We start from the raw sequence: 11,666 nt of genomic DNA, 5'->3' as shown, positions 1-11,666 counted from the left end.
GGCCCCATCGATGGTTGACAAGCCCATCAATAATATAAAAGACTTTGGAGTAAAAATCATCAATGTCACATGTTGACAATCGATGAGTTCTTCTTACCATCGATGATCAATGCCTACTATCGATAGTAGAAAGGCTGAAATCAGCTTTTGAGCTAATTTTCTTGTCATTTCACCTTGTGCATTTCTGATACATGTATATATTTACCTGTACTATATCATCTAAAACGCATACCAGTACCAAATGAGAGTTTGTTATTACTCAAATAAGAGATTCATATGGACTACTTCGAAATAGTTGTTACTATACATTGTGGGGGAAAAAATTATCTAGATTTGCTTGAATCATGATATTTCTTGCCTTTATCTGCATGGACACTGCCGATCTCGAATTGTTAGGTAATGCTAATAGTAGTGTTTGTTCGCCCCATCTTTGAAGAGTGTTCATTTCTTGTCCCTCACTAAAAATGAAGGAAGAATCTAGATGCAAATGAGTGGGGTTGAAAAGAGACCGTCGATAATCTGTATACATCCAGCTAATAAAGGAGGCGGCAGCAAAACTTAACACTCCACGCAAACAACGTACATGTTGGCTGCCTCTACATCTCACACACACGTGAAATGCTACATGTGTCCCGTGACTAATTAAGCTATGTTAATTCTGAAATTTACTAATTGCACGCTTGTGGATGTTTGATAGCTTGCAAGTGTAGTTACAGTGCGGACTGTTTTTGCATGCAACGGAATTCTCAAACAATTTTATTGCATTTGATTTAAAAAGTACATATGAATTATCCATAGAGATTTGTGACAGATAGACCTTAAGTAGTATTATCTTGCCACTTTCTTCCTCACCGCCCACTATCTCCGTCATGAATGTGTGGAGAAAATCAGAAAAAATCAGTTTTTCTAGTTTTTCAGCCCGTGAGTCGACTCATACATGCACATGATTCGACTCATCAGGTTGAGTCAACTCATGTCTGTCATGAGTCGGCTCACGAAACCCAGCCGTTTTGTATAAAATTTCTGACGAGTTGACTCACATCAGTTATGAGTCGACTCACTTGGCATGAGTCGACTCATGCCTGGCATGAGTCGACTCATCGATGGTTTCCTGGTTCGTTTGGGTTTCTATTTGGGTATAAATAGGGACACGATTTTCTATGGTTGAAAATAGAAGAGATATAAGAGATTTGAGCATTGTGAGAGGGAGATATTGTGAGCAAGTTGAGAGCTTTGGTTGAGGGTTAGTTGAAGTGATTTTGTGTGATTGTAACCCTTTTGTACTCTCCTTGATTTAGTGGAATCTACTCATCCTCTCCCCGTGGACGTAGGCAAATTGCCGAACCACGTATATCTCTGTGTTTGGTTGATATAAATAGGGAAACGATTTGTGAGGGTTTTTTATCAGAGATTGATAAGAGATTTGAGCATTGTGAGAGGGAGATATTGTGAGCAAGTTGAGAGCTTTGGTTGAGGGTTAGTTGAAGTGATTTTGTGTGATTGTAACCCTTTTGTACTCTCCTTGATTTAGTGGAATCTACTCATCCTCTCCCCGTGGACGTAGGCAAATTGCCGAACCACGTATATCTCTGTGTTTGGTATGGATCTGTCGTATTTGGATTGGATTGTGCTTGTGTGTGGTTCTCTTCTTCACAGTGAACTCAGGCTCGTTTGGTGTGCATGTGCATGCTTCCGCATAGGTGTGTGACATTAGTGGTCAGGTTCACAACAAGTAGTATTAGAGCTCTGGTTTCAGATCTATGGTTTTGGATTAGGTGGAAGAAGATTCAGTTGGAAGATTGGTTCTTGGAGTTCTAGGTTTCGGTGGAGTTAGGGTTTGAAGTTGCCGTTGAAGATCTCGCTTTCCTCGTGTAGTTAAGAGTTCTATTTAGAATCCAATCTAGGTTCAGTTGGGTAACTTCTAAATTCTATAAAGTTTGAATCTTTCTTTACAATTTGGAGTTTGTGATTATGGGTGAAAAGTTGGTGAAAGCAGCAAGATGGCGGGTATAGTTCAAGTTGGTTTTTAGAACACTAAGATTAGTATGGTGAAATATAACGGCAAAATCAATTTTGGTTTGTGGATGAGTGATGTACAGGATGCGCTCAATGCTCAAAATATGGAGGAGACCATCATGATCAATGAGAGGCCACCTAAATATGTAGAGGCGATATGGGAAAAGATGAATAGGAACGTTTGTGGGGTGATCAGGTCTTGTTTGGAACAGGAGCTAAAATATGATGTGATTGGGGTGACGTCTGTAATGAAGATGTGAGAAATTCTCAACAATAAGTACCTTACGATGAAGGAAGAATCTAGATGCAAATGAGTGGGGTTGAAAAGAGACCGTCGATAATCTGTATACATCCAGCTAATAAAGGAGGCGGCAGCAAAACTTAACACTCCACGCAAACAACGTACATGTTGGCTGCCTCTACATCTCACACACACGTGAAATGCTACATGTGTCCCGTGACTAATTAAGCTATGTTAATTCTGAAATTTACTAATTGCACGCTTGTGGATGTTTGATAGCTTGCAAGTGTAGTTACAGTGCGGACTGTTTTTGCATGCAACGGAATTCTCAAACAATTTTATTGCATTTGATTTAAAAAGTACATATGAATTATCCATAGAGATTTGTGACAGATAGACCTTAAGTAGTATTATCTTGCCACTTTCTTCCTCACCGCCCACTATCTCCGTCATGAATGTGTGGAGAAAATCAGAAAAAATCAGTTTTTCTAGTTTTTCAGCCCGTGAGTCGACTCATACATGCACATGATTCGACTCATCAGGTTGAGTCAACTCATGTCTGTCATGAGTCGGCTCACGAAACCCAGCCGTTTTGTATAAAATTTCTGACGAGTTGACTCACATCAGTTATGAGTCGACTCACTTGGCATGAGTCGACTCATGCCTGGCATGAGTCGACTCATCGATGGTTTCCTGGTTCGTTTGGGTTTCTATTTGGGTATAAATAGGGACACGATTTTCTATGGTTGAAAATAGAAGAGATATAAGAGATTTGAGCATTGTGAGAGGGAGATATTGTGAGCAAGTTGAGAGCTTTGGTTGAGGGTTAGTTGAAGTGATTTTGTGTGATTGTAACCCTTTTGTACTCTCCTTGATTTAGTGGAATCTACTCATCCTCTCCCCGTGGACGTAGGCAAATTGCCGAACCACGTATATCTCTGTGTTTGGTATGGATCTGTCGTATTTGGATTGGATTGTGCTTGTGTGTGGTTCTCTTCTTCACAGTGAACTCAGGCTCGTTTGGTGTGCATGTGCATGCTTCCGCATAGGTGTGTGACATTAGTGGTCAGGTTCACAACAAGTAGTATTAGAGCTCTGGTTTCAGATCTATGGTTTTGGATTAGGTGGAAGAAGATTCAGTTGGAAGATTGGTTCTTGGAGTTCTAGGTTTCGGTGGAGTTAGGGTTTGAAGTTGCCGTTGAAGATCTCGCTTTCCTCGTGTAGTTAAGAGTTCTATTTAGAATCCAATCTAGGTTCAGTTGGGTAACTTCTAAATTCTATAAAGTTTGAATCTTTCTTTACAATTTGGAGTTTGTGATTATGGGTGAAAAGTTGGTGAAAGCAGCAAGATGGCGGGTATAGTTCAAGTTGGTTTTTAGAACACTAAGATTAGTATGGTGAAATATAACGGCAAAATCAATTTTGGTTTGTGGATGAGTGATGTACAGGATGCGCTCAATGCTCAAAATATGGAGGAGACCATCATGATCAATGAGAGGCCACCTAAATATGTAGAGGCGATATGGGAAAAGATGAATAGGAACGTTTGTGGGGTGATCAGGTCTTGTTTGGAACAGGAGCTAAAATATGATGTGATTGGGGTGACGTCTGTAATGAAGATGTGAGAAATTCTCAACAATAAGTACCTTACGAAGAGTGTTGAGAATCGTTTGCACTTGCTGCAAAAATTATTCAGATTTTAGATGTCTAGTGGCACCTCGCTTGTGGCTTATGTGAACAACTACACTAAGTTATTGTCGGCCTTGGCAAACGTGGATGAGAAGATCACAGATGAGTACAAGGCTATTAATCTTTTGGGCTCCTTACCGGATGAGGAGTATGATACCTTCGTGCTTACTTTGTTGAATGAGAGATCTTCTATCACTTATAGTGAAGTGACTAATGCATTAACGAACTATAATTTGAGGAGGAAGGATAAGAAGACTTTCCGTGCTAGTACTTCAGGAGAAGTCTTGTCGACAAGAGGTAGAAGCCCATATCTGAAAGGTGAAAATAGAGGAAGGTCAAAGTCAAGAGGTCGTCACCAGCTAGGAAGGAACCAATGTACATTCTGTAAGGAACAAGGGCATTAGAAAAGAGATTGTCCAAAGGTCAAAGAGAAGGAGAATGGCAAGAAAAAGGGCCCGAAGACCAATGAGATGAATGTTGCAAAAGACGATGATTTCGATGATTCGAGCTTTTCTCTTTTAATTACTTTGGAGATGAACCATTTGGATGCATCGGATTGGATGCTTGATTCTGGTGCTACTTATCATGTGACCCCTAGGCGAGATTGGTTTGCATCATTTAAGAGACTTGATGGGTGTGTTGTTGTCATGGGAAATGATCAATCCTATGGTATTTGTGGGATAGGTACCGTGCGGATTCGGATGCACGATGGGGTAGTCCGCGAATTAAAGGAGGTGAGATTCATTCCTCAGCTAAAGAAGAATCTTATTTCTGTTGGAGCTTTGGAGGCGAAGGGATTCAAGGTGATCTTTGAGGATGCTGTAGCAAATGTTACTAAGAGATCTTTAGTGGTGATGAAGAGAGTCCGCAGTCAAAACTTATATTATCTAAATGGGAGCACCGAGGTTGGCCAGGTTGCTTCAGCTATTTTAGAGGCAGACATGAGCAGACTTTGGCACTACAAGTTGGGGCATATAGGAGAGAAGTTACTGCAGGCTTTGTGCAAGCAGGAGCTATTAAAAAAGAGCAAGAGTGGAAAAATGGATTTTTGTGAGCATTGTATTCTTGTCAAGAAAACGAAGGTGAAGTTCGGGACTGCTATTCATAGGACGAGGGGTATCCTGGACTATGTGCACATAGATGTTTGGGGTCCCACCAAGACGGCATCACTTGGTGGTCGACATTGGTTCGTCACGTTTGTTGATGACTATTCTAGGCATTGTTGGGTGTACACCATGAAGCATAAGTATGAAGTCCTAGATTTGTTTGAAGAGTGGAAGAAGAGATTAGAACTACAGACTGGGAGAAATATCAAGATGTTGTGATCCGACAATGGCGGTGAGAACACTTCAGACCCCTTTCAGCAGCTATGTCGAGACAAGAGCATAGAGAGGCACTTCACAGTTAGTCATATATCGTAGCATAATAGGGTGCCAGAGAGGCAAAATCGGTCTTTACTAGAGAAAGTCTGATGCTTATTGGTGCAGAGTGGTTTAGAGAAGATCTTTTGGGCTGATGCACTTACATATGTGAGCCACCTTATTAATATGCTGCCTTCATCTGCGATTGAGGGGAAGACCCTTATGAAGATGTGGTCGGGAGAGACAACACATGATTATGACCAGCTCAAGGTATTTTGTTGCCCTGCATATTATCATGTTAGAACAGATAAATTGGAACCTCGAGCTAGGAATGTCATATTTGTAGGATTCAAACGTGGTGTCAAAGGATACAAGCTGTGGGATCTAGTTGATAGGAAGATTGTGCTGAATAGGAACGTCACATTCGATGAGGCTTCTATCTTGAAGCTTCCCAGCTCTCATCGGGTGGAGAGCGACCCGACAGAGAAGATATCACAGGTGGTGGAGATCGATGCAGCTCCACAGTGTCCAGATGGTACAGTATCCATTACGGTGCCGACTGAGGTGATGCCAGGCGAGCACGACGATGACACGGAGGATACGGGTACTGATGTGCAGGATCATGGACCGACGGCTCAGGTTCAGAATTCTATTGCGGTTCGGAGATAGAGGAGAGACATACGGGTGCCAGCATGGTATACCGACACAGTTACGTATGCACTTCCGGTAGAGAGTATAGATGAGATGATACCTACTACTTTCAGAGAGGTCGAGCATAGTTCGAAGGCTGATTCGTAGTAGGTAGCTATGCAGGAGGAGATGGAGTCTCTTCATAAGAACGATACATGGGAGCTTGTTGAGCTTCCAAAGGGGCGGAAGGCGATTGGTTGTAAGTGGGTATACACGAAGTAGAAGGGCATATAGGGCACTCCATTAAGGTTCAAAACTAGGTTGGTTGCGAAGAGCTATGCACAGGAGGAAGGTATTGACTATAATGAAGTTTTCTCTCCGGTGGTGAAACACTCTTCTATTCGGATTTTGCTAGCATTGGTGGCATAGTATAAATTAGAGTTAGATCAGTTGGATGTGAAGACTACATTTCTTCATGGTGATCTTGATGAAGAAATATATATAACTAAACCTTTGTAAGTTAAAGAAATCGCAATACGGATTGAAGCAGTCTCCTCGACAGTAGTATAGGCGGTTTGATGGTTTTATGCTTGGTCATTCGTACACTCGAAGCCAGTTTGATCCTTGCGTGTATTTTCGTAAGTTGAAAGGAGGTGCGTACATTTATTTGTTGCTTTATGTCGATGACATGTTGGTTCCCTCTATTTCCAAGTCGGCTATAGATGAGTTAAAAGTTCAGCTTTCAAATGAGTTTGAGATGAAGGACTTGGGCGAGGCGAAGCTCATTTTAGGGATGGAGATTGGCAGAGACAAGAAGAATGGTAGAATTTATTTGACACAAATGGCTTATTTGAAGAAGGTTTTACAGCGATTTCATGTTTGTATGGATACGAAGCCAGTTAGTATACCATTGGGAGCCCATTTAAAGCTTTCAGCTGGTCTTTCACCGAAGTCAGTTGAAGATCGAGAGTTGATATCGAAGACTCCATATGCGAGAGCGGTTGGGAGCTTGATGTACGCAATGGTATGTACGATGCCAGATTTGTCACAGGCGGTGAGCATAGTTTCGAGATACATGCACGATCTAGGAGTGGGTCATTGGGATGCCGTGAGATAGATTTTGAGGTACATTAGAGGTACGCTCAATGTTGGTTTGGTTTATGAGCGGGACACTATAGGTGGGAAACTATGCATTGGCTATGTTGATTCGGATTATACCGGGGATTTGGATAAGCGCCGGTCTACGACAGGGTATGTGTTCATTCGGATTATACCGGGGATTTGGATAAGCGCCGGTCTACGACAGGGTATGTGTTCACTTTGACCCGTGCGCCGGTGTGTTGGCGCCGGTCTACGACAGGGTATGTGTTCACTTTGACCCGTGCGCCGGTGTGTTGGAGATGCACCTTACAATCGATGGTGGCTTTGTCTAAAATGGAGGCAGAGTATATGGTAATTACGGAGGCTGTGAAGGAGGCTATTTGGCTTCAGGGATTTTTGGAGGAGCTTGGTATATCGTAGCGGTCCGTCACCATTCATTGTGATAGCATGAGTGCTATCTATTTGGCGAAAAATCAGGTTTTTCATACAAGGACGAAGCACATTGATGTTCGTTATCATTTCGTCCGGGATGTTCTTAAAGATGGAGATGTGGAGATTGTGAAAGTCTAAACGAAGGATAATACGATGGGTATGCTCACTAAGGTGGTTCCGAGTAACAAGTTTGATCATTGTCGAAACTTGTTGCACATTCGTGATTGTTGAGGCTGTTGGTGGCCATTGGGATGAACTACGGGCGGCTTGATCCCTTGGGAGAGGGGGTACGTAGGCAACCATGTTGGGGCAGCCGTGTTTGGAGAGACGACGCATTGGTGCTCTTTATTTGGTGTTGGCTCAGTTTTGGCAAAATTTTGCCGAGGTGGAGAATTGTGGAGAAAATCAGAAAATATCAGTTTTTTTAGTTTTTCAGCCCGTGAGTCGACTCATACATGCACATGAGTTGACTCATCAGGTTGAGTCGATTCATGCCTATCAAGAATCGACTCATCAGGTTGAGTCGATTCATGCCTATCATGAATCGACTCACGAAACCCAGCCGTTTTGAATGAAGTTTCTGACGAGTCTACTCACCTCAGTTATGAGTCGACTCACTTGACATGAGTCGACTCATGCCTGTCATGAGTCGACTCATCGACGGTTTCCTGGTTCGTTTGGATTTCTTTTTGGATATAAATAGGGACACGATTTTCTAGGGTTGAAAATAGAAGAGATATAAGAAATTTGAGCATTGTGAGAGGGAGATATTGTGAGCAAGTTGAGAGCTTTGGTTAAGGGTTAGTTGGAGTGATTTTGTGTGATTGTAACCCTTTTGTACTCTCCTTGATTTAGTGGAATATCCCTCATCCTCTCCCCGTGGACGTAGGCAAATTGTCGAACCACGTATATCTCTGTGTTTGGTTTGGATCTGTCGTATTTGGATTGCATTGTGCTTGTGTGTGGTTCTCTTCTTCTCAGTGATTTCAGACTCGTTCGGTGTGCGCGTGCAGGAAGAGATCGTGTTAATACTATAGAAAAAAAAAAAAAAAAAAAAAAAAAAAACATATACGTGTATAATAAAATTATATGGTATATTATATATATATATATATATATATATTATATAGCTATATATATAGTTATGATAAATTATAGTATATATAATAAGTATATACTATATATATATATAATATATAGTATATATATTATATATATATATATATATATATAAGACAAACTTAGGCTATATATTTTAAGGCTCGATATAATTTACTAGCGTTGTGTAGACCAAAACCTTCCGGCTTGGTCTCCTCATCCTCAGCCTCTGCGGTCAGAATCCAAGACTAATAGTACTGCACACCGGAGTACTACAAACTGTGCTCGCTTCTTGCCCTTGGAATCCGCACTGCCCGTGCTCAGGTCTTCAGCCCGTTCTGCACACAAGTTTGTGAGGGACTTAATTAATTAGTTCAAACTCAACTTTGAATTCCGAACATAAAGGCTATATACATTAGCTTTTATTTATGACAGGGAAGAGAGAATGTATGAATTGATTCCTTCTTTTGCCAAGGGGGTACATAAAGTGTTTGGTACAATACCAGTTGCAACTAATTAATAGGTACCCCAAATGATGATTTGAACCAGTTAGGAACACAAAAGATTTAAGCTTGGGAATGAATATATGCGCCTAATTAAGAGTTTGAGAGATTTGAGGCATGCCACATCCTCCTATGCAACCAATATTTAGAGGTAGAAAACAAACCTTCTTTTGATCATACATGTATATATGCAGAAAAATAATTAGACCACAGATCATGCATGAGAGAATGTGATAATTTAACCATTATCAAGATGATGACACATATGGTGTAGGATGTAATAAAATAGAATTATTTGCAACTAAATATCCCCAAATGATAGGAACCGGCCACAACAAGTAAACCTAGCTACTACAGCAAATATTCAAATCCTTCAACAGTGTTGTTGACGATGGAGTGATCTATTTGTTGATGATTGTGGAGAGGGTGTATTTTCGTATCCTGGTGAAAAAGGAGCTCGTTCATCGCGAGTACAATATGAGACGAGTCAAAATGGGACATTGGCATATGTATACCTACGCGATCGAGCAGTCGACTCCATTTGAAGCTGTGCTTTCGACTACGTACAGGCCTTTATCAGTAATTGTTTTGGAGTGTCGATTACGCTCAAGGTTTTGTGAAGGACATTTTTTTTTTTTTTTGGACTATTGTGTCACGTAAGCGCTAATTAGATCTTAGGCTTGAGTATAGCTAGGCTGGATTTTTGCAGACCTGCATATTATCGTTACTTGAGAGAGAGAGAGAGAGAGAAATGAGTATGCTTGGTACCATGCATAAATTTAATGCTTGGTAGTGAGATGTCTTATTCTCATCCACTCATTCTAATTCTCAACCACTCCCCAACCTTTGTGAATGTGTGTCTCGATTTTAATGAGTGGAGGAGAATATCTCACCTTACTACCAAGCACAATAACTTCTGCTTGGTACCAAGCATACCCATCTCTCTCTCTCTCTCTCTCTCTCTCTCTCTCTCTTACTTTAACAATATATATATATATATATATATAATTAAAGTAAGAGAGAGAGAGTTTTTGGAAAATTTCCCTTAAGTTAAATATTGAGTGTACATATATATTTATACAAGTATAGGAGGGTGAGGTGTGTTCTCACAACCAATGTGAGACTAAAACCTACTACAATACACTATTATCAACAGCCCTCCTTAAACTCATGTTAGATCAAACAAAATGAGTTTGTGTACAAGAAACTAAAACCAATGAACAGGTAAGGCCTTTGTGAAGAAATCTACAAGCTCGTCGGCAGATGACACATGAGGAAGTAGAATTATCTTGTCCTTGATAACTTATTGACAGACAAAATGAGCATTGATCTTAATGTGTTTGGTTCTCTCATGAAATACTGAATTATTAGCAATCTGGATGGTACTCTTATTATCACAGTATAGAGTGTTCACGGGAAAAATTGTGTTCTTCATTGATTCCATTGCACACTCTTGTAATAATTTATCGATTACAAAGATCCGGTCTTTTTATAAGATCCGGTTACAACGAGATCAAAAAAGGAATAAAAATTACAACTTTCCTTTCGAACGGATAGCGAGCTCCTGTTTTGCGGTCACTCGCTTTGTGGGTTCTTCGCCTGCGTCGGGGTTTATCCGTGGACCACCGCGTGATCTAGATCCGGTCGGGTCTACGCAGTATGACGGATATTATTTCGCCAAGGAAATAATAGCCGATGGTACTATTTCGCCATGGAAATAGTAGCCTTTAGTTCTCGGGATCAAAGGCCAAGCTTTGATCCGGAGGATGACTACGTAGATCTGAGATCCGGTTCCTCTCGAACTCTTGCCTTATTTGGCGTTGACGATCGCCGAGCACCGGATCTGGAAGAGCAAGTCCTCAAAGTTCCAAAGCTTCAATCTTTTTAAGTTCTGAGCCTTGAATCCAGCAGAGCTTCGCCTCCAAAAGTTCCAACCTCTCAATGTTTTCCGTCATTGTATCCGTTTTTCAGTTCTGTGGTTGATTTGTCTGGACTCGATTCGTTGACCTGATTTGGCAGTAAATCCGATTCCTGATTTGGCAGTAAATCCACTTCTGAGTTCGAGTCCGAAACTGATCTTGATTCGATCGTGATTCGTCCGAGTCCGCCCTTGGTTGGATGACTCGTTGACTCTTCGAACCCTTGGCTTGATTCCACACACGAATGGATGTATTTCGTTGCTTGCGTGCGATTCGTTAACCTCGTCGCCTCGTTAATCCGCTTCGTTGCGTGTCACTTGGCTTTGGCTTTGTGGACTGACGCTCGTGTTTGGATACGTCGCTCGATGGTTCGTCGGTTTGTGCTGAGCTGTGCTAAGGGACCTATAGGTAGTTTTATACGCCTACAGATACCCCCTCCAAAGTATTTCAGTCTCGTTCTTTTATAGAAGAGTCTGGAATACTTTGGATATGATTGTCCCAACCTTCAGTCGGTGTAACGGGACCTTGGAATGGCTTCTGTTCTTGATTCCTTCAATCCTTCAGGCTATTCGGTGCTTTGTCGAATGTCTGTAAGGTTTTCGGTGCTGCATTGATTGTCTGACCGTTGTCGGAATTTTAAACTTGAAGTCGATTCCTGATTTTCTAATCTTTAGCT

This window comes from Asparagus officinalis, unplaced genomic scaffold (assembly GCF_001876935.1).
Source record: "Asparagus officinalis unplaced genomic scaffold, Aspof.V1 AsparagusV1_Un87, whole genome shotgun sequence".
Lineage (NCBI taxonomy): Eukaryota > Viridiplantae > Streptophyta > Magnoliopsida > Asparagales > Asparagaceae > Asparagus > Asparagus officinalis.
Note: the sequence above shows the minus strand (reverse complement) of the source record.